The sequence below is a fragment of the Taudactylus pleione genome, unplaced genomic scaffold (assembly GCF_031769625.1).
Source record: "Taudactylus pleione unplaced genomic scaffold, aTauple2 ptg000053l, whole genome shotgun sequence".
Lineage (NCBI taxonomy): Eukaryota > Metazoa > Chordata > Amphibia > Anura > Myobatrachidae > Taudactylus > Taudactylus pleione.
Window position 1 is genome coordinate 35,936,197 of NW_028284455.1, and position 26,505 is coordinate 35,962,701.

Here is a 26,505-nt window from a genome sequence, read left to right on the forward strand (position 1 = left end):
CGACACACCCCACTTTGGAAACACTGGGCCTGATTCAGAGCCGGACGCTGTTTGCGCATGGTCGTTCAGAAAAAGGGGCCGGCTATTTAAATTGAGCGCTCACTCTTTGTGGTCTGTTGATGCCTCTATGCCTGAGCGAGCGAACGAAGCATGCGCTCGCTATTTTGTAAAGACGCCCCCTGGCCGTTCGCATCATACGTCATCTCCACTATTTATTAGATTAATCGAGTACATCGAATCGTCTGAACTGCTCTCAGTGCTTGTGGTAGGTTTTACTTCCCGCAATCACTGCGAGCAGTTCAGGCTAAAAGACAACCAAGTGACATGGTCGATGACGCTGCTTTGTTAATTATGCACACCCATTAAACGCCCGTTTTGACCGTTTGGCACGCCTGCGTTCGGATCTCCACTCCCCGTTTTCAAGCACCTTCCCCTGTTACCACCCACAAACGCCTCATTCTGTCACTCAAATTAGCAGGCCCTAGCTGTTATGCGAGCGCACGATTTCCGACCTTAATGACTGGTTGGCGCATGCGCATTACGACCCATACGCATGCGCAGATGTGCGAACATTGCTCGGAGCGAGCGAGCGGCTGCTTACGAGCGGCTCTGAATCAGGCCCACTGGCTATAGCCGCCTCGTCCACACCTCCAAACGACTGCAACATGTTAATCATGTTGCGACTTGGGGGCACTGCGTGCGACATCAGAGAATGAGATCTGACTATGCACAGTGCGGCATGTGCAGATTTCACACCATCAGAAATGTATGTAATCCATACATCCCTGAATAAGGCCCACTAACACTGGGGTCAGGGAACTTTTTACCTTTTACCCTAAAATATATTTAGATACGCCGACGTTACTTCCTTGATTTGAAAGGAAGGAAATTCTATAGTAGTGCCCCCATAGTTATGCCCCTGTAGCAGTGCCCCCATAGTTATGCCCCTGTAGCATTGCCCCCATAGTTATGCCCATGTAGCAGTGCCCCCATAGTTATGCCCCTGTAGCAGTGCCCCCATAGTGCCGCTTGTACAAAAAAAAACAACTTACCTTAATCCCCGCTCCTGCATCCGCCACCATCCTGTCCGCTCGGCTGCTCCTCGGAACTATGGGAGAGACGTCATAACGTCTCTCCCATAGCGCGCATGGAGAGAACCAGAAGCTGGAGTTCAGAAGAGAACTCCAGCGTCCGGCTAACGCGGCACTGCAGGGAAGGAGCCGGGCGCCCGCTGGTAATAACATCTCAGCGGGCGTCCGGCTTAGAGCCTCCCTGTGGCGCTGGGCTGGAGGTCACTGACGCCCGTTCCTGGGGGTAATGAACGGATAGCCGGGCATGCAATGATTCTTATGCATGCCCGGCTGTCCGTCCATCACCCCCAGGAATTTCAGTTTTCCCCGACCACTGCACTAACAGGTGTGCTAAGGTGGGTTACATGTTTTAAATCACCCCAAATAAATAAATAAATATTGGTAGATTCTTGTTTACTGTTACATGGAAACAATAGTATGGTAGCATCAATGTATACATGTCTAAATTATTATAGAAAGAATGTAATATCTATATTAGACATTGCATTTATGTCCTTTACTATCTGTTCTTTCCTTTTCTCCTTTCTTTTGGATTCTATATATGGAGTTTGATGTATTTGTTGTAGAGATGAATACGTTTATTGAAATCTTGGCAATTAATTTATTGTTAATAACATAAAATGTCTTTAATATGCATTACTTAAATGTAACGTAATCATCCTAACATATAAATACTGTAACAGATTGTCTTGCTCTTTGGCAGGGGGAACTTGGAGATCCTGGAGAGAAATTAAATCCTGGGCAAGTGGGACCAAGAGGACCTGTGGTTAGAACATAATTTATTATACTTGCAAAGTTTATATTGACCTATATACTGTAGCATGTGTGCATTATTTTGATATTTACATTTTGCATTATTAATATTTATTGGCATGTTTAAACCACTATGACAACATACCCATGGTTATAAAAGGATGTGTTACTATGCATTTCTATAACAAGTTCAGGATATATTGGGCCTGATTCAAAAGTGGATGCAGAAGCCCCCACAGGTACGTCTGTTGGTGATCGTCTGTCTGTTACTTTGTGCAAATGCATCTACAAACCCCTTCCCTTGTATTAATCTGTGCAAGCACTGAGATGCCCACTGTCATCGTCCATGCAAACAGTAATACTGATTGGTGAATCCTTAGACCCCACCATCAGTTGCACCATCGAAACTTGCCCCAGCCCTGTGGCAGCTGCTGTTTCTACGTCCATGTATGGCCTCCTATGTGAGTGGTCGAGTTCTGTGTATGCAATCTCTTTTACCTGTATGCCTGCAGCACGCCCATAAAACTGACCATCACTGTGTGTGCACTAAGACACCTCCCTAGCACCGCCCAGGTAAGCCCACTACATTTGCAATACATTTGGCATATGCCAGTCTGTACTTACCATTATGCTGGCAGGCCTGGAAGTTCTTCATGAGTCACACCACAATTGCATCTGTTGGGACAAATTTTCCTAGACCTTTCATTGCGTTGGAGCCAAATTTAGTGGTGGCCGCACAAACAATATTTATTTACAAATATAGAAACTTCGAAAAATGTACAAGTACATTTTATCATATCACACTTGTAAAACTCCTCATACTATACTGGTATGTGAAAGGAATGTATAGACTTTTCTTTTTTGGAACATGAAAGGCATTTGAAATTTAATGCATTATTATTCAGAGTTTCTGGAACAGTATTACATTACAAAGTTCAATATACAATCAGTAGCCACTGTATTCAGTATACCTACTCGTTACTGAAAATATCTAATCAGCCAATAATGTGGCAGCAATTCAATGCATGAAATTATGCAGACAAGGTCAAGAGCTTTATTTGTCATTCAGACCACACACCAAAATAGTCAAGAAATGTGATCTACAGATCTGCCCAGCTATTTTGTTGCTCATGGCGTGGCGTGAGTCGCGCCATGGACTTGTGGCGTGGCGTGCAGGCCTCTGAGTCGCGCCATGGACTTGTGGAATACCGTGGTATTCTTCAACGAAGCATATGCTACGGCATGTAATTCAGTGCTTAACCGCTGGGTGGCGAGTGCTCCACTTTTGTAATTGCATGTAATACAGTGCTTAACCGCTGGGTGGCGAGTGCTCCACTGTTGTAATTTGTACTGAATGCCTTGCACTGAATTCCATACTGTTAAACTTACAGTAAATTGGATGGATATCACATTCACAGCATTTGCATATACTGTACGCACAACCCATACTGTATTTTTAATGTCACATAATATACATATACAGTATATAGTACTGTACCGTACAGTGAGATCTTATAACAGGATGCAAATCACTGCACATACTGTATTGTACATACGGTACGGTGCAGTAACTGAAGTTGCCCGAGTTGTTGTCACGGTATAACCGATACTGTAGCTTAATGAGATGCACGCACAGCTTTCACTGAGATGGGATGAATTACAGTATGACAATTTTTTTTTATTGTTATTAAAAACAGCAGCGGGAGGAGTGCACAAGGATGAGGCCGCTCTGTGCAGTTCACTGTAGCTGTCGTGTGGGCTACTGGTTAGGTGATCACTTTGGTAGAATTATGGTCCCGGGTTCGATCCCTGGAAGAGAATATACCGTACCGTATATTTTTTTTTATTGTCACTGTCTGCTCTGGACACTATAGTGAAACTACTTTAGTAGTGTTGTACTGTACTGTAATACTTTAGTGTTGTTGTTTAAAAGGCTGCTTAAAAGTAAGACATTACAAACTGATTGTGTGTTTAAATAGTGCAAAACTTTTGGCAATGTCTGCGCTGTGGTGGTTGTCTGCTTTGAGGGGTTGCAATGGGATTTCATGCGCATGCCCAGTGGAGGGTTTACAATGGGATCTGTAGTGCCAAGAGAGGGCTCTGTATCACAAACTGTGCGCCCAAAACGCAAAACGCAAACATGCGACAACGTAGATGCGGTCTCAGCCTTACGCACTATGGCTACGTCCCTTGGACTGTGTCTGAGAGTGGTTTCTGACTGTGAGAAAGCGCTCTGTGTTCAAAGCTGACTGTGCGTTTGAAGCGCAAAATAGCATTGCATCGCAAACTTATGACATTGGTGATGCTGCTCCAACCTTGCACACTAAGTACAGTAGTAGTGGGATCTGTATGAGAGAGAGCTCTCTATATTACATGGTTGGCACTATGGTGGCTGTCAGCCATCTCCGATGGATTAGAAATGGAGGGGGATACAATGGGATCTGTGGCGCCAAGCCATACGCCATGTAGCGATATGCCATCACTGAGCATGTGCATTTGGCTGTATTACTGCAGTTGGTACAGTACTGTATGCTGTTGAATTTCCATCTCAGGCAGGCGCATGCCCAGTAAGAGGGTTGCGATGGGATTTCTGGCGCATGCCCAGTGGGGCCGAGAGTCATACACAGTGCGCATCAGGTCCCTTCCCCCAAAGCAAGCAAGAGCCAAACCTTACCATAATAAAGGATGCTTTGTTAATCCATTTACTGTCAGCAGTTAGCTCTGCCCTAGTGTCCTGAAAAATGCTACAAATTGTGACCATTGCCAAGGACACCATCCCCCGTCTGCTAGGACAACTAGTGTGCCGCTATGAATGTGCCTGTACTGCATATTAAAAACTGACGGTGCCGTAGAATTTAGCACCACAGAATAGTGATTTCATAACTGCAGAAACTGCTAGTGAATCTACTGTCTAGAATGAGAGACAGGGCTGACGGTGCTGTGTATAGCATTACACCACAAACTTGTAGTGATAGTGATTTCATGACTTTAGAAACTTTTCAATCCCGTGATGCCCACACTACTTTGCCACTACGGTTATGACTACATTACAGTGCACCACAGACGCCTGCCGTAACGAGTGAATTAGTGTCGACGTGCGTCGTGCGATGTACGACGTGCGTCACTGGCTAGTCAAAATGGCTTCTATGAGGGCAAGACGCTACTCATCCGGCGAGCTCTTTGTGTTGGTTAAGTGGCGGGACCAAGCGTTCGCCACTAACCAAGACAAAGAGCTCGCCTACAGAAGCGCGAGCACCGAAATATATCGCCTAAATGGCGTTCGGCGCAGAGTTCGCTCACTGCAGCGCAGGTGGTCGGATTTGCTTAGGAGGGACAGGCCTCGTCTAGAGCGAATTCAGAGGCGAATAATTCGAAGTAAGTACAGCATTGCTGTATAATCACATGAATTACAGTATACTGTACAATAACGAATACAGTACAATGCACGACTCTGACATACTCTACATTACTGTACACTGCGCTGTAGGGTGTTGGATACTACAGTATCTGACGATGACTGACAGTTGTTACCACATACTGACATGACTGGCAGACAATTGATTGATAGGCTGATTAAATCTACAGTACTGTACATGGACTAAAGGGTTACACACTATTGGTCGACATGGCTTGTTTGATTAATAAACCTACAGTAACAAAAGGCAAGTTGATTGATCCACCATTCTAATGTCTGTTGACCAAATCTATGTTAACCTACAGTACTGTACACACTATTTTTCTGTGCTGGGCCTGCCCCCTTTAAGTCTGACATTATTACTGTACGTCATGGACAGATTCAGGGGTCTCCAATCAGCTCCCAACTGTCATCTCACAGGCTGTGTTTGAAAAATGAAATTTGGGAGCTGATTGGCTGGTATCTTATCACTTCTCACTCTGTGCCCCATTTACAAATGAACGGAAATACCAGGGGGAATTTTCGTTTGGTATCACTGTGATACAAACGAAAATTCCACTGGTACTGTATTTATTAATACCGTACTTACCCCTCCGGCGAGGTCTCGCAAAGTCCTCAGCGGGGTCCTCCGCTGGGTTCGGGCTCCAGTGTCATGTGCATGTGCCATCTTGTACAGCTCGTGGGGTGGCGACAGTGCCACCCACATAGCCTATGTGTGACGTTGCACCACTTGGTCATACAGTACTTTACTGGACTGTATATTTTTTTATATACAGGACAGTACAGTACCATACTGTTTTATTTTGGGCCCAATGCCAGCTTCACAGACTACAGTAGTTTTTGTACTACAGTATACTGTATTGGTTTGTATTTTAATCAATAGCTAATTCCCTAAGGCCATCTACAGTACTGTACCGTAATCCCTCTCCAATTTGGAATAGAGGTCTGAACTCTTGTTTTCAAATGCTCCTTAAAGACGACATGGAATTTTCCCCACAGGGCGAGAAGCCCCCCCTGCCCCGGCAGTGCCACCACCGCCGCCGCCACCACCACCGGCAGCAGCCGTGCCCAGTGGGCTGAATTTTCGGAGTAAGTACAGTACACACTACTGTACACTGTTCTCTTTCTCTCTCTCTCTCTCTCTCTCTCTCTCTCTCTCTCTCTCTCATTTGTGTGTTTGTTTTTGGTGTTATGGAGACTCTGGTCAAAATTTCTACAGTTTATTTGTTTAAAAATGGTTTTGAGGGAAACTGACAGTACAGTGTTCTTTTTCCACAGTCCTACCTCCACGACCACCAGCACCACCACCTTCTGCAGCCTCCTCAAATGACAGTGGCAATGATTACAACAGTTACAGTATGGACACAATAGTGTCATGCTACTGCCTTTTTGATTTTTTGTATAATATTTTTTTCTTATACTGTACACACAGACAGACTTGTCATTGATGAGGAGGCTGCAGGAAGCCCCATGCCCTGTAAGTACAGTACACCACATTGTTTTCTACAGCACTGTATATCTCTCCTTTTCTTCCCTTGTCAGTCTCTCTCTACCTATGGTATCTCTTTCTCTCTCTCTCTTCATCCCTCTCTCTCTTTCCCAGTGTCTCTCTTTTCTGTACTAGTGTAATAATAACATTATTTTTTTTCAACAGTATCACCAAGTCAAGGGTACATTCCCGGGCCCAGTGGCCTCATCTGGCCATGTAAGTATACTACACCACATTTTTTTCTACAGTACTGTATCTCTCTCTCTCTTTCTCTCTCTCTTTCTTTCTCTCTCTTTATCTCTCTCTCTGTTTTTCTCTCTCTCTCTTTCTCCCTCTTTCTTTCTCTTTATCTTTCTCTCTCTTTAATTTTCCTCTCTCTCTCTCTCTCTCTCTCTCTCTCTCTCTCTCTCTCTCTCTTTTTCGCTCTCTTTCCCTGTTTTTCTCTCTTTCTTTTTCTCTCTCTCTCTTTCTCTCCCTGTCTCCCTCTGTTTCTCTCTCTCTCTCTTAAAACATCTCCAACGTCTTCTCCTTACACAATAATTGTTTCTGTCCTTGTGTATTTTAGTTGAAGACATTGAAGTGCCTCAGCCCTCCCCAGGGCAAGAGGAGGACCCAGACTCCCCTCCCCAGCCAAGTAAGTACTGTATACAGTTTTACACTGTAGGACATTTTGTATTAATACTGTAATACAGTACAGTATATACTGTAGTAATGTTACAGTTGAGTATGTTTACCCTTTACTTTCTGAGTACTGTACAAGAGTGTATTATTATTTTCTTCATGCAGAACACCTCCATATAGTGATAGTGGAGCTGGACAGCAGCGAATCCAGTAAACATTTCTTTCTTTCTCTCTCTCTCTCTCTCTCTCTCTCTCTCTCTTTCTCTCTCTCTCTCTTTCTATCTCTCTCTTTCTCTCTCCCTCTGTCTTTCTCTCTCGCCCTCTCCCCCTATCTCTATCTCTTTCTCTCTCTCCCTGTCTCCCTCTGTTTCTCTCTCTCTCTCTTAAAACATCTCCAACGTCTTCTCTCTTTTCTGTAACATACTGTCATTTTTTTCAACAGCATCACCAACCAGTGGCCTCCCAATGCCATGTAAGTACAGTACTGTATCTCTCTGCTTTATTTCCCTAGTCTCTCTCTCTCTTTCTCTCTCCCTCTCTCTCTCTTTTTTTCTCTCTCTCTCTCTTTCTCTCTATTTACATGTTTTTTTTCCCACAGTTCCAGAGACCGTACCCCCAGCCGGCCCCAGCGAGAGTCTGCGTAAGTACAGTACTGTACACTACAGTACATTGTTCTCTCTCACTTTTTTCTCTCTCTCTCGCTTTTTCTTTCTCTGTCTCTTTCTCTCTCTTTTTCTCTCTCTCTTTCTCTCTCCCTCTTTCTTTCTCTCCTTCCCTCTCCCCCCCTCTCTCTCTCTTTCTCTCTCCCTCTGTCTTTCTCTCTCGCCCTCTCCCCCTCTCTCTCTTTCTCTCTCCCTCTTTCTTTCTCTCCTTCCCTCTCCCCTCTCTCTCTCTCTCTCTCTCTCTCTCTTTATCTCTGTCTTTCTTTCTCTTTTTCTCTCTTTCTCTCTTTTTTTCTCTCTCTCTTTTTCTCTCTCCCTTTCTTTCTCTTTCTCTCTTTCTCTATCCCTCTCTCCCCCTCTATCTTTCTCTCTCTCTCTCTCTCTCTCTCTCTCTCCCTCTCCTTTGTTTCTCTTTCTTTCTCTCCCTCCCTCTCCCCCCTATCTCTCTCTTTTTCTCTATCTTTCTCTCCCTCCCTCTCTTTCTCTCTCTCTCTCTCTCCCTTTCTCTCTTTCTCTATCCCTCTCTCCCCCTCTATCTTTCTCTTTCTCTCTCTCTTTCCCTCTCCTTTGTTTCTCTCTCTCTCTCTTTTTCTCTTTTTTTCTCTCTTTCTCTCTCTCTTTCTCCCTCTCTCTTTCTTTCTCTCCCTCCCTCTCTTTCTTTCTCTCCCTCCCTCTCCCTCTCTCACTCCCTCCCTTTCTCCCTCTCTCTCTGTCTCTCCCTCTCTCTCTCTCCCTCCCTTTCTCCCTCTCTTTCTCTCACTCTCATGTTTTTCCCTTTCTCATGTTACATGTTTTTTTTCTCCCACAGTTCCAGAAACCGCACCCCCAGCCAGCCCCAGCGAGAGTCTGCGTAAGTGCAGTACATTGTTTTCTCTCTCTCTTTTTCTTTCTCTGTCTCTTTCTCTCTTTTTTTCTCTCTCTCGTGTGTTTTAATAAATTTTTTGACTTGTCAACATTTGTTTTTCTTTGACACACAGATAACTGCTATATCGTGGAGGCAGGCAGCAGCCCTGCCCCGATCTGTAAGTACAGTAGTGTACTGTACATTACATTGTTCTACGACTGTATACTTACTGTCTCTCTCTCTCCATGCATCTCCAACCTCTTCTCAATACACGCTAATTCTTCCTCTCCTTGTGTTTTTCTTATTTTCCAGTACTCTACAGTATGTTTCGGTGACCTGTCTTTAGGTGCATACACGCTAGACGATTTGGATGAACACTAACAATATTGTTCAATGATACAGTACAGTACATTATACAGTGTTGTTCATATCATCTAGTGTGTACTGTATGCAGTAAATCACCAAGGATGCATGTGCGTGCTCCCCCAAGGCATCAACGATATCCACAGTGGGCTGTACAGGCAGTTCAATCTATGGATATTGTTAACCCTCCCATAGGGTACACTTGCCGGCACTGTGACGAACAATATCGCCTCATATACTGTATACAGTACCTGGTCTAATGCCCATGTCACACACTGTACAGTAAGTGGATACTGTCATTAAAGTGTAATAATACAGTAGTAATAGTACTGTCAGGCTGAATTATTGACATTTTTCCATATTGTTTTCATGCAAAATGTCAATTTTTTTTTACCCACAGTGCAAGGCACAGAAGGGCACCAGCCTCCCATAGAGGCATGGAAAAGGAGGCAGTCCATTTTGTGTAAGTACTGTACCGTACACTACTTTACATTGTCTTCTACTGTATCGCACTCCTTTTTTTTACTTTCACAGTGTCTCTCTCTCCCTCCCGTACTACAAAGACCCATCTCACTTGCTCCAGGGCTCGCATACGCACTGCCGGACAATCGACCCGGTTGCGCGCGGATCTGAATCAGGCCCTACTGTAATTCTTTCTCTACTGTACTTGTATAACAGGAACATTCTGTTTTTTTCCCCCTACAGTTCTGCAACAAGGAAAGCGCCGGCGCATGTCCCCCACTGAGCCAAATTTGGGTTTTTGCCCACGTAAGTATAAGTACTGTACAGTACCTTACACTACTACAGTATACAGTACTATAAATTGTCTTCTACTTTCTCACTCTTGTTTTTTGTGTGTTTGTATTGGTGTTATGTACAGTATGGAGGTGTTATTTTTTGTACCGTATAATCGTTTTTTTCTTAAACACACAGTCCAAAAATTCAAACAGGAGCAGCCAGAGCCACAGCTCCCTGGCCTCTGTATGCGTAAGTAGAGTACTGTATCTTTTTCTGTTTCTCTCTTTTTCTCTCTCCCTCTCTGTCTTTCTGTTCCTCCCTCTCCCCCTCCCCCTCTCTTTTTTTTCTCCCTCCCTCTCCCCCCCCCTCTCTTTTTGTTGTTATGGAGGCTCTGTTCAAGATTTATGGTGCGTACACACTGGGCAATAAAGTGGACGACTCAGGGAGCATATCGTGTAGTGTGTACGCACCATTATACAGTTTATTTGTTTCCAAATGGTTTTGATGGAAACTGTTCTTTTTCCACAGTCCTACCACCACCAATGGCGGCAGCGGCAGCGGAGGCACCACCACCACCACCACCAACGGCGGCAGCGGAGGCACCACCACCCTCCAGTGGCGTTTCCATGCCGCGTAAGTGCAGTACACCACACTCTTTTCTACAGCACTGTATCTCTCTCCTATTTTTCCCTTGTCAGTCTCTCTCTCTCTCTCTCTCTGTCTTTCTCTCTCTCTCTCTCTGTCTTTCTCTCTCCCTCCCCCCCCCTCCCTTTCTCTCTCTTTTTCTCTCTCTCTTTCTCTCTCCCTCTCTGTCTTTCTCTCCCTCCCTCTCTCTTTTTCTCTCTCTCTCTCTCTTTTTCTCTCTGTCTTTCTCTCTCCCTCTCCTCCCCCTCCCTCTTTCTTTTTCTCCCTCTGTCTGTGTTTGTTTTTGTTGTTATGGAGGCTCTGTTCAAGATTTATGGTGCGTACACACTGGGCGATAAAGTGGACGACTCAGGGAGCATATCGTGTAGTGTGTACGCACCATTATACAGTTTATTTGTTTTTAAATGGTTTTGATGGAAACTGTTCTTTTTCCACAGTCCTACCACCACCAACGGCGGCAGGGGCAACGGAGGCACCACCACCACCACCACCACCAATGGCGGCAGTGGCAGCAGAGGCACCACCACCACCACCAACGGCGGCAGCGGCAGCACCACCACCCTCCAGTGGCGTTTCCATGCCGCGTAAGTGCAGTACACCACATTCATTTCTACAGCACTGTATCTCTCTCCTATTTTTCCCTTGTCAGTCTCTCTCTCTCTCTCTCTTTGTCTTTCTGTCTCTCTCTGTCTTTCTTTCTCCCTCTACCCCCCTCCCTTTCTCTCTCTTTTTCTCTCTCTTTCTCTCTCCCTCTCTGTCTTTCTCTCCCTCCCTCTCTCTTTTTTTTTTTCTCTCTCTCTCTCTCTCTCTCTTTTCTCTCTGTCTTTCTCTCTCCCTCCCCCCCCTCTTTATTTTTCTCCCTCTGTCTGTGTTGTTATGGAGGCTCTGTTCAAGATTTATGGTGCGTACACACTGGGCAATAAAGTGGACGACTCAGGGAGCATATCGTGTAGTGTGTACGCACCATTATACAGTTTATTTGTTTCCAAATGGTTTTGATGGAAACTGTTCTTTTTCCACAGTCCTACCACCACCAACAGCGGCAGCGGCAGCGGAGGCACCACTACCACCAACGGCGGCGGCATCGGCAGCAGAGGTACCACCACCACCACCAACGGCGGCAGCGGCGGCACCACCACCCTCCAGTGGCATTTCCATGCAGGGTAAGTGCAGTACACCACATTCTTTTCTACAGCACTGTATCTCTCTCCTATTTTTCCCTTGTGTATCTCTCTCTCTCTCTGTCTTTCTCTCTCTCTCTCTGTCTTTCTCTCTCCCTCTCCCCCCCTCCCTTTCTCTCTCTTTTTCTCTCTCTCTTTCTCTCTCCCTCTCTGTCTTTCTCTCCCTCCCTCTCTCTTTTTCTCTCTCTCTCTCTCTTTTTCTCTCTGTCTTTCTCTCTCCCTCTCCCCCCCCTCCCTCTTTCTTTTTCTCCCTCTGTCTGTGTTTGTTTTTGTTGTTATGGAGGCTCTGTTCAAGATTTATGGTGTGTACACACTGGGCGATAAAGTGGACGACTCAGGGAGCATATCGTGTAGTGTGTACGCACCATTATACAGTTTATTTGTTTCCAAATGGTTTTGATGGAAACTGTTCTTTTCCACAGTCCTACCACCACCAATGGCGGCAGCGGCAGCGGAGGCACCACCACCACCAATGGCGGCAGCGGAGGCACCACCACCACCAACGGCCGCAGCGGCGTCACCACCACCCTCCAGTGGCGTTTCCATGCCGCATAAGTGCAGTACACCACATTCTTTTCTACAGCACTGTATCTCTCTCCTATTTTTCCCTTGTCAGTCTCTCTCTCTCTCTCTCTGTCTTTCTCTCTCTCTCTCTGTCTTTCTCTCTCCCTCTCCCCCCCTCCCTTTCTCTCTCTTTTTCCCTCTCTCTTTCTCTCTCCGTCTGTACTTGTGTAACAGAAACATAATTTTTTTTCAACAGCACCAACATCTCAAGGGCCACAGTCATTCGCCTCATTTAGAATGCGGCTTGCCGCCCTGAGTAAGTACCGTGCACTACTGTACATTGTGCTCTCCTTTTTACACTGCCTCTCTCTTCCTCCTGTACTCCAAAGACCCATGTCCAACCTCTTCTCCTTACACACTAATTGTTTCTCTACTTGTGTAACAGGAAAATATTTTTTTTTCCCCACAGTGCAGGAACGTGGAAGGCCACATCCATAACCCCCCACCGGCCAGTTGCCGGAACCTGGGCGAAGCAGGCCTCACAGGCCGTGTAAGTACTGTACCCTACACAACTGTACATTGTCTTCTTCTGTACTGTCTCTCTATCCTTTTTTGTTTTCACAGCTTCTCTTTCTCTCTCTTCTGTACTACAAAGACTCATCTCCAACCTCTTCTCCTTCCACACTTTGTGTTTTTATTTTTTTTATAAAGGACATCACTCTAAAGGTGCCCATCCACTTAAAGATACTGGTATGACAACCACTGCATGATTACGACATTGTAATCATGCAGTCGTTTGTCAGTACAGTAAGTGATGAGCCTACTCTGAACAAGCAGTTGTTCAGTGCAGGGTCATCAATCATTTGCAAACATGCTTTGCAGATACTGTACAGTAATAGTCATTAAATTGTGGTAGGTTACTGTACTGTATCTACACTGCACCTAAAGTATCCCTCTGTCTGCCAGCCTGAAGCTTCAGTCAGTATAATGACCTTTGGTGTAGCAATGTTTAGACTGTACAGTACTTTTCCTGCATTGTACCGTACTGTAGCCATTGTATTGTTTTGTTTGTTTATGTACTGTACAGTGCTTTGTTAGCAGCTACAGTAGCCAATCCATGTACAGTAGCACCATACCATATAAAGGTAAATACAGCACTGTTAATGTGAATATATTTTTTTCCAATACAGTCTTCAGTCAGGGACCCCAAGGGAGGCAGGGACCCCAAGGGAGGCAGGGACCATGCCTGACTCAAGGTAGAGTACAGTATTTACGGTAGTGTCAAGATTGTACAATATTGTATATTAGTGTTGTAATACTGTACCCTTTTTTTTCTCCCTACAGAACAAATTATTGTATTTTTGGTCCTATATCGCCAGATGGCCCACCACCTGGTGGATTTATTTGTTAATTTTTGTTCACTTTATTTTTGTTTATTTTTGATTTTTATTAAAATTTGTTTTATTCAGTACAACGTTTTCTGTCTTTACTTGGTTCTGTGGATAAAGTACAGTATACTGTATTTAAATTTATTGATACTGTAGCAACTAAATGGTAAGAAAATACAGTACAGTAAGTCACCCATTCAGTACTTTTATTAATTGCACACCACTCTTAAGGGGTGATTTAATAAAGCTTGGAGAGAGATAACATTGGAGAAACTGTAAATACAGTAGCACCAACCAATTAGCTACTACAGTAACTGTCATTTTTCAAACACAGCCGGTACAGTGACAGTTAGGATCTGATTGGTTGGTGCTATTTATCTACAATTTTATCTCTGTCTAAGCTTTAACTAAATAAATACGCGACAACAGTAAACTTTTTTTAGCCAATCACGTGTTTTTGCTCCAATGGGTGAAAAAGTGCCAACCAATGTGCTCCCAACTGTCATCTCACAGGCTGTGTTTGAAAAATGACAGTTGGGAGCTGATTGACTGACACCTTATCACTTTTGTATCACTTTTCACTCTGTCTCCTAACACTGCTTAGTACAGTAAATAGACCCCTTGGAGTGAAAAGACAAGACCGGCTAAAAAAAGTAAATAGACCACCCTTAAATTGAAAACGGCCCTCAGTGTATACAGTACTGTATGTCTACTGTACTTTATACTACTGTAAGTGCCGGGCAGCTGTGAAATCACTGTGATGGGCAACAGGGATACTGTACAGTATATGACTGTGGGCGGCAACCCCCATCTGCCGGCGCACCCCTGGTGAGTGAAATCCTGGCCAATAGGATGATACACCCCTGCATCTGTGTGTTATTGACTTTTTGTACCTTTTTAATGACAGATGCACGTGTTGGGTCTCAGGCACACTTAAAGACTGAATTACATACAGTACAAACACCAATTTTATAAATTAATTACAATTTTTATTTAACCTACAGTAACATGCTTTACAGAGGGGGGGGGAACTTCTTTAGCTTTCCATCCCCATAGTCCTCTACTGTCCCCCGCTTCTTTCTTCTGCCGCTGGCATGTCCTGGAGTTCCAAGCTGGACACGGACATGACTACTGTACAGAACCTAGGAGGAAGGAGATGACGTGAGAACAGTCCTTCCTCAATGCCGACCGATACGCCCTACTGGACCGAGGACTACAATACACAAAAAGATTAGGCTTTTAAGTTAAAATCATCATTGGCACTTTTGGCCTCAGATCCAGAGTTTCACCTATACCAGGTGCAGACTCTACCTTGCTTCGGAGTGCAAGGTCCACTGTACGCCCTGAAGAAAGGAGGATAGGCAGAGACGAACAGACAGTAAAAGACAGACACACAGGTACGGTACATACAGTACTCACCAGAGATACTCTTTTTCTTCGTCCCGCTCAATCCCACACAGAGGTCCCTGTAGGAGAGAGAATATGCCATGCAAGGCCCTTTCCTGCTCTAATAGTGTCACACTAATCTACTGTAACATTAATATCAGCCCTACTGTATCTCACCAGCCTAACAAACTACAATATTAATTAATGTACAGTACAGTTGGCCTCACAGAGGGCCTACCGGTACCTGTTATGGTGGAAGAGGCTTTGAGGGGTGGAACTTCTTTAGCTCTTTTGCTTTCCACCCCTGTAGTCCTCTCCTGTCCTCCGCTTTTCTCTTCACATGGGTCTTCCTCTCTTCAGACCTGTTGGTCTACTGTAGGTTGGGTTTAATGTTCCGTTGGCCTCACATAGGGCCTATCTGCTATGGTGGAAGAGGCTTTGAGGGGGGGGAACTTCTTTAGCTCTTTTGCTTTCCACCCCTTTAGTCCTCTCCTGTCCTCAGCTTCTTTCTTCTGCCGCTGCTACGTCCTGGACAGCGGCGGCACCGGGTCTTCCTGTCTTCTGACAAGTCCCTTCAAGTCGTGTTTGTTGATTGCAGATCTGTACTTGTATGCATGACTGTCCTCCATGCATGTTTCCTTGGCATGCGCAGCACCCCATTCAGCGTGTCCTTTATCCGGGTAAGTTCTTCTTTTCCAATCCTGAATCTTGTCCGGCATCTTGAGAGGATATCTTCTCTTAAATATTTGGGGATTGGCACTTTCTTCCGACTTCCATCAAAGTTTACCCGCTTCGTCCAATTGCAATACAGGTCATAGGGCACGTGTTCCTGAAATATTGCTTGCGCATATCGATGCATCTCACAATTGACAGCTTTGTAAATTTCATTGTAATTGTCAATGTTGATTACAGCCAGTGGTATATCCGGTAAGGGTGTTCCAAATACAGTCAGTGGTGCTGGCGTGCTCTACATGACAGGCGTTCCTGGTGAAAGTACAGGCATGCTTGCATTGTTGATCCTCGATTCTTCAACTGACCGTTCAGGCAGGCGATGTGATGCCACTGGTGTACTCTCCCACTGAGGCAGGCTGCATGATGGCACTGGTGTCATGTCCAAGTGCTCTGATGCCACTGTATTGTCTATATCTAGCAAGTGGAAGGATGGGTCAGTCTCCAAGTTGAAATCGTCGTCGTTCTCCTCAGACTCAAATTCATCCGGTGTGACCATTTCATACTGGATTGCCTGGTCATGTCTCTTCCTGGTACTCTGGGCAGTGGCCTCTTGCCATTCTTCTTTACTTTGCCGGATTGCTTCTTTCATTGCTTCTGCAATGGTGTCCTTCAGCCCTTCCTTCAGCTCTTCTTTCAAGTTGTCAATTTTCACTTCAAGTTGACCAACTTTTCCAATGAGGTCTCTCACCATCCTAGCACAGCTACATGTGTATGCGTTATCTTCTTAGAATGACAGTTTTCGCTGAGTTGGTGAGCAGGATACATCTTCAACAAGAGGCTCAAAGGTGTCCAATTCTTCTGGCCCATAAATGACTGGTGTTAAATCCTGGTTCTGGACGTTCATGGGTTGCTCCACGTTCCCTGGTCCATTTTCTCCGATGTCCACTTGCAAAGTGTTGTTCTTCGCCTTTGCATTCTTCCTTGCCTTGACTAGAAGAGGTACCTGTAAATTTTCCTTACCTGTTTTCTTCTTGGAAGGTTTGCTTGTAGACCGTTGTGGGACTAGTGCACTCAGCCTTTTGGTCATTGGAAGTGGGCACGATTCGTTTCCGTTGTAAAAACCTTTGCTCTTCACCATTTTGACAGTTCGGTGCACTCTGAAATACACAAGTATAAAGACACTAAATACAATGTTAAGTAAAATAGTGGAAATACATGTACTGTATACAGTAAATGTTTCACATTACAACACTGTAAACAATTACAGTACTCATACTGCACTTTCAAGAATGTGCTGCTACTGTAATCTATACAACTCCAGTAATAACCCTATCACACAAAAAAGCAAATTACAGTACTGTAGCATTTACAGTAAAGCACTTTACTGTACTTAGTGCAGTAATTTGCAGATCAGATTTTTACTGTGTGAAAGGGTTGGTTGGTAAAGTACGTTACAGTTTCACTGTCTCCTAAGACTGTGCGTGTGTTATACAGTATATACAGGTAAATATAGGAGATTACACAGCGCTAAAACTGTTAAAGCACTAACCACTATTGTGAGATTGTGTAGACTCACAAGATAATAAATATGATAAATACATGTGTCTAAAAAACACTCCCTAATTATATACTGTACAGTACGGTACGGTAAGGTAGGTGTCAGCTCAACAGTAATAAAATGTGTGAATATCTGAACTGATATACAGTACAGTACTGTAAAGTAGAGCGCAAAATTTGCTATTTTTATAGCAAAAATCAAAACTTAGTGTGTCCATGACCATTAAAACCATTAGTGTAAAAGTTAAATGTGCAAAGTGGTGCAATAATGCCAGGCAGAGTTGCAGAGGTAGATCACGGTAATGAGCAGCAACAACAGCGACTTAGAAGTCAGGCAGCGTTGCAGGTAGTAGTAGCAGTAGTATCTCAAGGGTTCGTACTGTTGATACGTGCCGATGAGACAATCCAAGCAGCAAGTCCGTACAGTTAAGTTGCAGATTCACAGTGTGTATAGCTAGTGCGGTCTGAGATGCTCTTTTATGCTACCAGAGACAAAGAAAACCTTGCCGCCGAAACTCTGCCATGCCATTGGACCACAAAGAAGTGCATTTTTCAAATACACCAATCAGCGGCCAGATTTTCTGCAGGAAGGATGTCACGGCCAGGGTAATTCAGCATGGCGCTAGGCGAGTGTTACCTGTGAGGTCATTGTGGCACGGGCTGTCTGGTGGCGGAGCTGGTGTCTGGCGGGGGGCTTTGGCTGCACGCGTTGTTGTGCGGGCCTGTTGTCACTCTGCGCTGGTAAGGCCTGGCGGCGTCTCCATTCCGTTTGGCATGGGCGCTGCCATCTTGCCTTCTGGCCATGTGATGCGGCTGGCCAATCCTGGTGAGTCACATGTTCCCTCCAGCCAGTAACAGCACGGCATGGGGTATTTAGGAAGGGTCAGTGCCTTCCTTCTTTGCCAGTGCAACGTGTATCTCAGCCTAGCTGAGAGGGAGTTCTCTGTGCTTTCCTGTTCCTGTGAATCCGCTGTCTGCCAGTCTGCCTGTCAGCTCCTAGTTCCCACTGGACTACCCCGCTACCTCCATCACCCTTGCCCATACCTGAGTGCCTGAGCCTGCTGACATCCTGCACTTCAGTTCACTATCTGCAAACCTGGCTTGTTTATTTTCAGTTTCACCATCTGCAAACCTGGCTTGTTTATTTTCAGTTTCACTACCTGCACACCTGGACTGCTCTAATTGTTTCTACCTGGACATTAACCCTTTTGCTCCCACCACAGAACTTTTGTGCACATTTATATTTTCCTGGACTTTTATTTACTGCCACATTATATGTCCACTCGAGCACTTATTAAAAATCCTAGTTTTATTTACAAATCTGCTTCTGTGATCGCTCCTGCTACCACCCCGGGTCCACAAATAACCCAGAACGTAACAGTTTGCACTGGCCCCATGGAGCCGGCCACGGATCAGGAGTCAGGAGTGGATTTGTTCAGGTGCATTTCTGGTCGATTAGAAAATCTGGAAAACATGCAGCATCAGATGGCTAAATTTCTGCAAGAGATGTCCAAGCGACAGGATAGTTTGCAAACTTCCTTTTCTACCCCTGAAATACCAGCAACTACATCCGCATCAGCGTCTGGGAATACAAGAGGCAGATCATCTCCCCGCTTACGTCTTCCTTTACCAAATAAATTTGACGGCAATCCTAAACTCTGCCGAGGATTCCTAAATCAGTGTGACATACATTTTACCCTGCAGCCTGACAACTTTCCAACTGCAAGAACTAAAGTGGCTTATATAGTCTCTCTGTTATCCGGCCAGGCCTTGGAATGGGCTTCCCCACTCTGGGAGCGCTCAGATCCACTGCTGGATAATTACGCAGGCTTTGTGTCATCCTTCAGGAGGATTTTCGATGAACCTGGGCGTACTGTATCAGCATCATCAAACATCATGACACTGAGGCAAGGGGTCCGTCCTGTCAGTCAATATGCCATGCAATTTCAAATTTTAGCATCAGAGCTCAAATGGAATGAGGAAGCCCTCACCTCGGCCTTCTGGCATGGGTTGTCAGACCGACTAAAGGATGATCTAGTCACTCGAGAGCTTCCTACTAATCTGAACGACATGATTTCATTGTGTATCAAAGTTGACCTACGCTTCAGGGAACGTCAGGCTGAAAAAAACAGAACTGACCGGCAAAAGGTCATTTACCCCCTCCATTTCTACCCGTCCCATTCCTTCTCCCACTGAAGAGGAGCCTATGCAGGTGAATCATACACACCTCTCCAAAGAAGAACGGCAGAGAAGAATGCAAAAGAACCTCTGTCTGTACTGCGGAGAGTCTGGTCACCTGCTGATCTCCTGTCCCCGTAAACCGGGAAATGCCAAATCCTAACTGACCCTGGAGACATCAAGTTAGGAGTTATGAACCCGTCTCCAAAAATTAAAGATTTCACGATTACCCTAGCCTTGGATCTTAAACCCAAACCTGTCTTTGCTACTGCTCTAATCGACTCAGGAGCAGCCGGAGATTTCATAACGTCTAGTTTCATTGATAAATTTCAGATACCTTGTTTGACTCTCAACCATGCTATCTCTCTGACCTCGATAGACGGACGCCCTCTGACTAATGGGATAGTCACCAAAGAGACTCAACCTGTATTGGTCCGAATTGGGGCACTTCATTCTGAGTCCTTAAAATTCCTGGTGATATCAGAGGCCTCTCAAGAAATTGTTCTTGGTCTACCCTGGTTACGTAAACATAATCCCAGGATTGATTGGAGTTCTATGCAGATTCTGTCATGGGGTATGGACTGTCAGAAATCCTGTCTTCCAAAAATTCGACCTGTGAGAAAGACAGTTTCATTAGTTTCTTCTGCCATTCCCAAGGAATATCAGATGTTTGCCGATGTTTTTTCTGAACAACAAGCAAATATCTTACCCCCTCATAGGGAGTGGGACTGTCCAATTGAATTGATACCTGATAATATGCCACCTCGTGGTCGTACCTATCCGCTGTCCTTGCCTGAGACTCAAGCCATGACCGAGTACATCTGGGACAACCTGGCAAAGGGGTTCATCCGCCCCTCTACTTCACCTGCCGGAGCTGGGTTTTTCTTCGTTGGCAAGAAGGACGGTGGTCTAAGACCATGTATCGATTATCGAGGCCTTAATGACATTACTGTAAAAAATCGATACCCTCTTCCCCTGATTACTGAGTTGTTTGATAGGGTCAAGGGCTCTGTCATTTTTTCTAAATTAGATCTAAGAGGGGCTTACAACCTCATTCGTATCCGAGCTGGCGATGAATGGAAGACCGCTTTTAATACCAGAGATGGACATTTCGAGTATTTAGTAATGCCTTTTGGATTATGTAACGCCCCTGCTGTCTTTCAAAGTTTCGTTAATGAGATTTTCCGGGATCTGTTATATGTTTTGGTTGTTGTCTATCTGGATGACATACTGACTTTTTCACCCTCTGTGGCTAAACATCAAGAACATGTTAAGGAGGTACTGACCCGTTTGAGAGAAAACCACCTTTACTGCAAACTGGAGAAGTGCGTCTTTGGAGTGCCCAGTGTACCTTTTCTCGGCTATATAATATCTGGCTCCAGTTTAGAAATGGACCCCAAGAAGGTACAAGCAATTCTGGATTGGACCCGACCTCAGACACTGAAGGCCATCCAGAGATTGTTGGGCTTCGCCAATTATTATAGACGCTTCATTAAGGGATTTTCTTCACTGCTGGCTCCCATTACAGCCTTGACCCGCAAAGGTGCTAATCCTGCCCAATGGTCACCTGAGGCAGAGTCTGCCTTTCATCTTCTAAAACAGGCCTTCATCTCAGCACCAGTCCTTCGACAACCAGATCTGGACAGGCCTTTTTTGTTGGAAGTAGATGCATCATCTGAAGCTGTGGGAGCAGTCTTGTCTCAACGTTATGAGGACAACCGAGTCCATCCGTGTGGGTTCTTTTCTAAAAAATTCTCTCCTGCCGAAAGGAACTACGCCATAGGTGAGCAAGAACTACTAGCTGTAAAGTTGGCGTTGAAAGAATGGAGATATTTGCTAGAAGGCGCCAAGTTTCCATTTACTGTATTTACGGACCATAGAAATCTCCTATTTCTCAAAAACCTCCAATGTGTGAGTCCTCGTTTGGCCCGCTGGGCAATATTCTTTGCCAGGTTTCAGTTCACCCTGACCTTTCGGTCTGGAGCACTTAATCAGAAGGCTGATGCCCTATCGAGATCTCTCCTCTGTGATGATCAATCTGAAAATCAAAGCAATACCCCTGTCTTGGAATCAAGAGTTTTCGCCGCATTACAACTTCAGCCTCCTACGGGAAAATCATTTGTGGCCCCGGAATTAAGGAAGCAGCTTCTCACTTGGGCACATACCTCTTGCTTCGCAGGGCACTCAGGCACTCGGAAGACCTTGGAGTTCCTGAAAAGACACTATTGGTGGCCTTCTATGAAGGCAGACATAATGGAGTTTATCTCTTCCTGCTCCTCCTGTGCCCAGCATAAATCATCACGACAAGCTCCAGCTGGGGAATTGCTTCCATTACCTACTCCATCACGTCCATGGACGCATCTCTCCATGGATTTCGTCACAGACCTGCCAGTCTCTCAAGGTTTCAACACTATCTGGGTTGTAATAGACCGATTTTCTAAGATGGTCCACTATATACCGTTGAAGAAGTTACCTTCTGCCCCTGACCTGGCACAGTTGTTTGTCCAACACATATTTCGTCTACACGGCCTTCCTGCTGAAATTGTCTCTGCAGTTTACTGCAAAATTCTGGAGGGCTTTGTGTTCTGTTCTTCAAGTGAAGTTAAACTTTTCCACGGCCTACCATCCACAAAGCAACGGCTCCACCGAGAGAGTTAATCAAGATCTAGAGACTTTCTTAAGAATTTTTATGTCATCTTCCCAGGACAATTGGGCTGCCTTGCTGCCGTGGGCTGAGTTTGCACATAATGCTTCCTACCACTCGTCAACTAACCAAACGCCATTTCAGGTTGTATATGGCCTTCATCCTCGTGTTCCCGAATTCCGAAGCCTGCCTGTTTTCGATGTTCTGCACGCATTGTTGTGCAGGCCTGTTGTCACTCTGCGCTGGTAAGGCCTGGCGGCGTCTCCATTCCGTTTGGCATGGGCGCTGCCATCTTGCCTTCTCGCCATGTGATGCGGCTGGCCAATCCTGGTGAGTCACATGTTCCCTCCAGCCAGTAACAGCACGGCATGGGGTATTTAGGAAGGGTCAGTGCCTTCCTTCTTTGCCAGTGCAACGTGTATCTCAGCCTAGCTGAGAGGGAGTTCTCTGTGCTTTCCTGTTCCTGTGAATCCGCTGTCTGCCAGTCTGCCTGTCAGCTCCTAGTTCCCACTGGACTACCCCGCTACCTCCATCACCCTTGCCCATACCTGAGTGCCTGAGCCTGCTGACATCCTGCACTTCAGTTCACTATCTGCAAACCTGGCTTGTTTATTTTCAGTTTCACCATCTGCAAACCTGGCTTGTTTATTTTCAGTTTCACTACCTGCACACCTGGACTGCTCTAATTGTTTCTACCTGGACATTAACCCTTTTGCTCCCACCACAGAACTTTTGTGCACATTTATATTTTCCTGGACTTTTATTTACTGCCACATTATATGTCCACTCGAGCACTTATTAAAAATCCTAGTTTTATTTACAAATCTGCTTCTGTGATCGCTCCTGTTACCACCCCGGGTCCACAAATAACCCAGAACGTAACAAAGGAATTCTTTTGTCTCTGGTAGCATAAAAGAGCATCTCAGACCGCACTAGCTATCCACACTGTGAATCTGCAACTTAACTGTACGGACTTGCTGCTCAGATTGTCTCATCGGCACGTATCAACAGTACGAACCCTTGAGATACTACTACTACTACTACTACCTGCAACGCTGCCTGACTTCTAAGTCGCTGTTGTTGCTGCTCATTACCGTGATCTACCTCTGCAACTCTGCCTGACTTCCGAGTCACCTTTGTTGCTGTACCCTGAACTTCTACAGCTGTTTCCTACAGTATCAACTCGCTGGTACTGTAAGTACGGTAGCTTGCTATGTTAAGGTTCACAGTCATTTTGCAGTTTGCTGTGTTAGACGCTGATTTGCGTAGCGAGGTTTCAATGCATATACGGTACCGTTTTCTTTTGCTCGGCGGCCATTTTAGTTTCAGTCGCAATATTGCTGTGTTTATTGTCCTGCTGCCTCGGTCCTTCACCCATCCCCCGTAGAGGCTTATTTGTGAATCGAGTAACTATCACACACACCGATCGTTCCTAGCCATCCAATGCCCCTCACAGTCTCCCGTGAGTGACCGTCCTGTCCCCGCCACCATCTTGTTTTGCTCGGTGGCCATCTTAGTTTCAGTCGCAATATTGCTGTGTTTATCGTCCCGCTGCCTCGGTATGCCCCATCCTTCACCCATCCCCGTAGAGGCTTATTTGTGAATCAAGTAACTAACACACACACCGATCGTTCCTAGCCTCCCGTTGCCCCTCATAGTCTCCCGTGAGTAACCGTCCTGTCCCCGCCGCCATCTTGTTTTGCTCGGCGGCCATCTTAGTTTCAGTCGCAATATTGCTGTGTTTATCGTCCTGCTGCCTCGGTGTGCCCCGTCCTTCACCCATCCCCGTAGAGGCTTATTTCTGAATCGAGTAACTATCACACACATACACCGATCATTCCTAGCCTCCCATTGCCCCTCATAGTCTCCCGTGAGTGACCGTCCTGTCCCCGCCGCCATCTTGTTTTGCTCGGCGACCATTTTAGTTTCAGTCGCAATATTGCTGTGTTTATCGTCCCGCTGCCTCGGTATGCCCCGTCCTTCACCCATCCCCATAGAGGCTTATTTGTGAATCGAGTAACTATCACACACACACACCGATCGTTCCTAGCCTCCCGTTGCCCCTCATAGTCTCCCGTGAGTGACTGTCCTGTCCCCGCCGCCATCTTGTTTTGCTCGGCGGCCATCTTTGTTTCAGTCGCAATATTGCTGTGTTTATTGTCCAGTTTGTCTCCCTCATACGGTAGATGCATATTTGCGTATTAAGGGGCATACTGTATGAAAGCTTGATGTGAGATTAAATTGGGAAAAATATATCACTAATTAGCTCAAAACTATCATTTATTAAACACAGCCTGCAAAATGAAATTTACTAGCTGGTTATACTGTACAGTATATACCGGTGTACACATGTTACGGCTGATGTACAGTAAGAATGTAATACCCCCCTGTGTTTAAGATACTGAACATTAAATGATGTACTGTATACTGTACTCAGCCTGTATACTCAACAACAGTACTGTACCGTATTTCTCTTGTTCTTTACACAGATTTTGTCGTCAAACATGGCAAAAATCAGCAAAGCCATCAGCAAGATAATTGCAAGCATGAAAAAAGAACGCAAAACAACACGACAGATCCATGCCTGGCTGAAAGAGTGTGGTGTTCTTGTTAGTTTACAGACTGTGCGCTATCATGCATTTGAGAGAGCGTGGACCAGATATAGATTTCCTTCTAAATGCACATGGTAGGTACTTTACATCAACCTTTTTTTATTACAGTATACTGTATGTTGCTAGATTGCTACTGTTTTGTGTTCCAATTTCAACACTAAGGGCCAAATGTAATAGGGTGAGAGTTTAGAAAAGTGAAAGGTTCTGACACATTTTAAACTTTGCCAATGTAATAGAGTCCAAAAACAAAGTAACAGAGCGAACTTGCATGTTTTTTTAGACTTAAAAAACTCTCACGATTTAAAATCTCAATCAGATGTTTTCCCATTGTGAAGATAAAACTCAACCAATGTGAGAGATTACTGCTAAACTCTCACATTTTCTAAACTCTCACCCTATTACATTTGGCCCTAACTGTCCAATAATTGCTATATGCACTGTATGTGTTCTACCGTAGGAGCATCAAAAAGATTGTGCACAAATTGACTTGTGAGGATGATGAGCGTACAGCTTTGCAAATCTAACGTATTCTAAAAGCAGAATGTTACCTGGACATCGCCTGTTCCAGCATCAAATGGATGCGTAAGGAACTGGGATGGACTTTTGGCCCTACAAGGTACTGTACATAAAATATATATACACTGTATATTAATAATGCACTGATTTTATATGACAGTAAACTAAAACTTGTTTTTATTCCACAGGATAAATCCCATGATAAGGGATGTTAATAAAGTAAAGAGAGTTGAACAAGCACGACGGTGGATAGAGAGTGGAGAGAATTTTAATGACGTAATTTTCACAGATGAAACTTCAGTTTCTCTCGAGAGGTTCTCAAGACTGTCCTTCCGACACCATACACATCTCTCACTTAAACCACGTCCGAAGCATCCGTTAAAGGTCCATGTATGGGGAGGTATATCTTGTTGGGGTGCAGGACCGATCTATATTTTTGAAGGTGCAGTACAGTAATGTTTGTTGTAAAAATTATTTACAGTCCTGTACAGTGTACGCTTGTTACTGACAATTTCTCATCTCTTTAGGCATCATGGATAAGACCTTCTTCCAAGAAAAAATAGTAGATTGCTGTATGGTGCCATTTGTGAGAAAATGCTTTCCATCAGGACATCGATTATTCCAGGATAATGATCCCAAACATTCGGCTTCAGCAAAATTCATGGAAGAGAGAGGGATAAATTGGGAACACACACCACCAGAGTGAGTATTGTCCTATAGTACTATATTAACTGTTTATTGTACCAAAAAGTATGCACAGTACCGAGCAGTAATTATTCTAGTACACTTTTTACTAAAGTACAGTACTGTGACTGAATATTTTTTTTTTTTTTTACTTTCCTGTAGGTCACCGGACATGAATCCCATTGAAATGGTCTGGGCCCAGTTGAAGAGGTTCATCAGGTCTGATGTGAAACCAACAACTAAACAGGAACTTTTGGATGGAATAATGAAGTTTTGGAGAACAGTATTGACACGTGCCCAGTGTAACAATTATATTGATCATCTCCATAGAGTCTTACCAGTTGTCATCGAAAGAAATGGTCAAGCAACTGCTATGTAGCTTATACTGTACTGTATATAATTAGTAATGTGGAGGAGGGGTTTAACTTCCTCTTTTCAGTTTGTGATCCGGACTGCTAAGTACTGTACACTGTGTCCATACTGTATGTACAGTATTATGGTTGTGCTTTCTGTCCCTACATTATACAGTATACAGTATTCTCCTAATTATTTTATAAGCTCT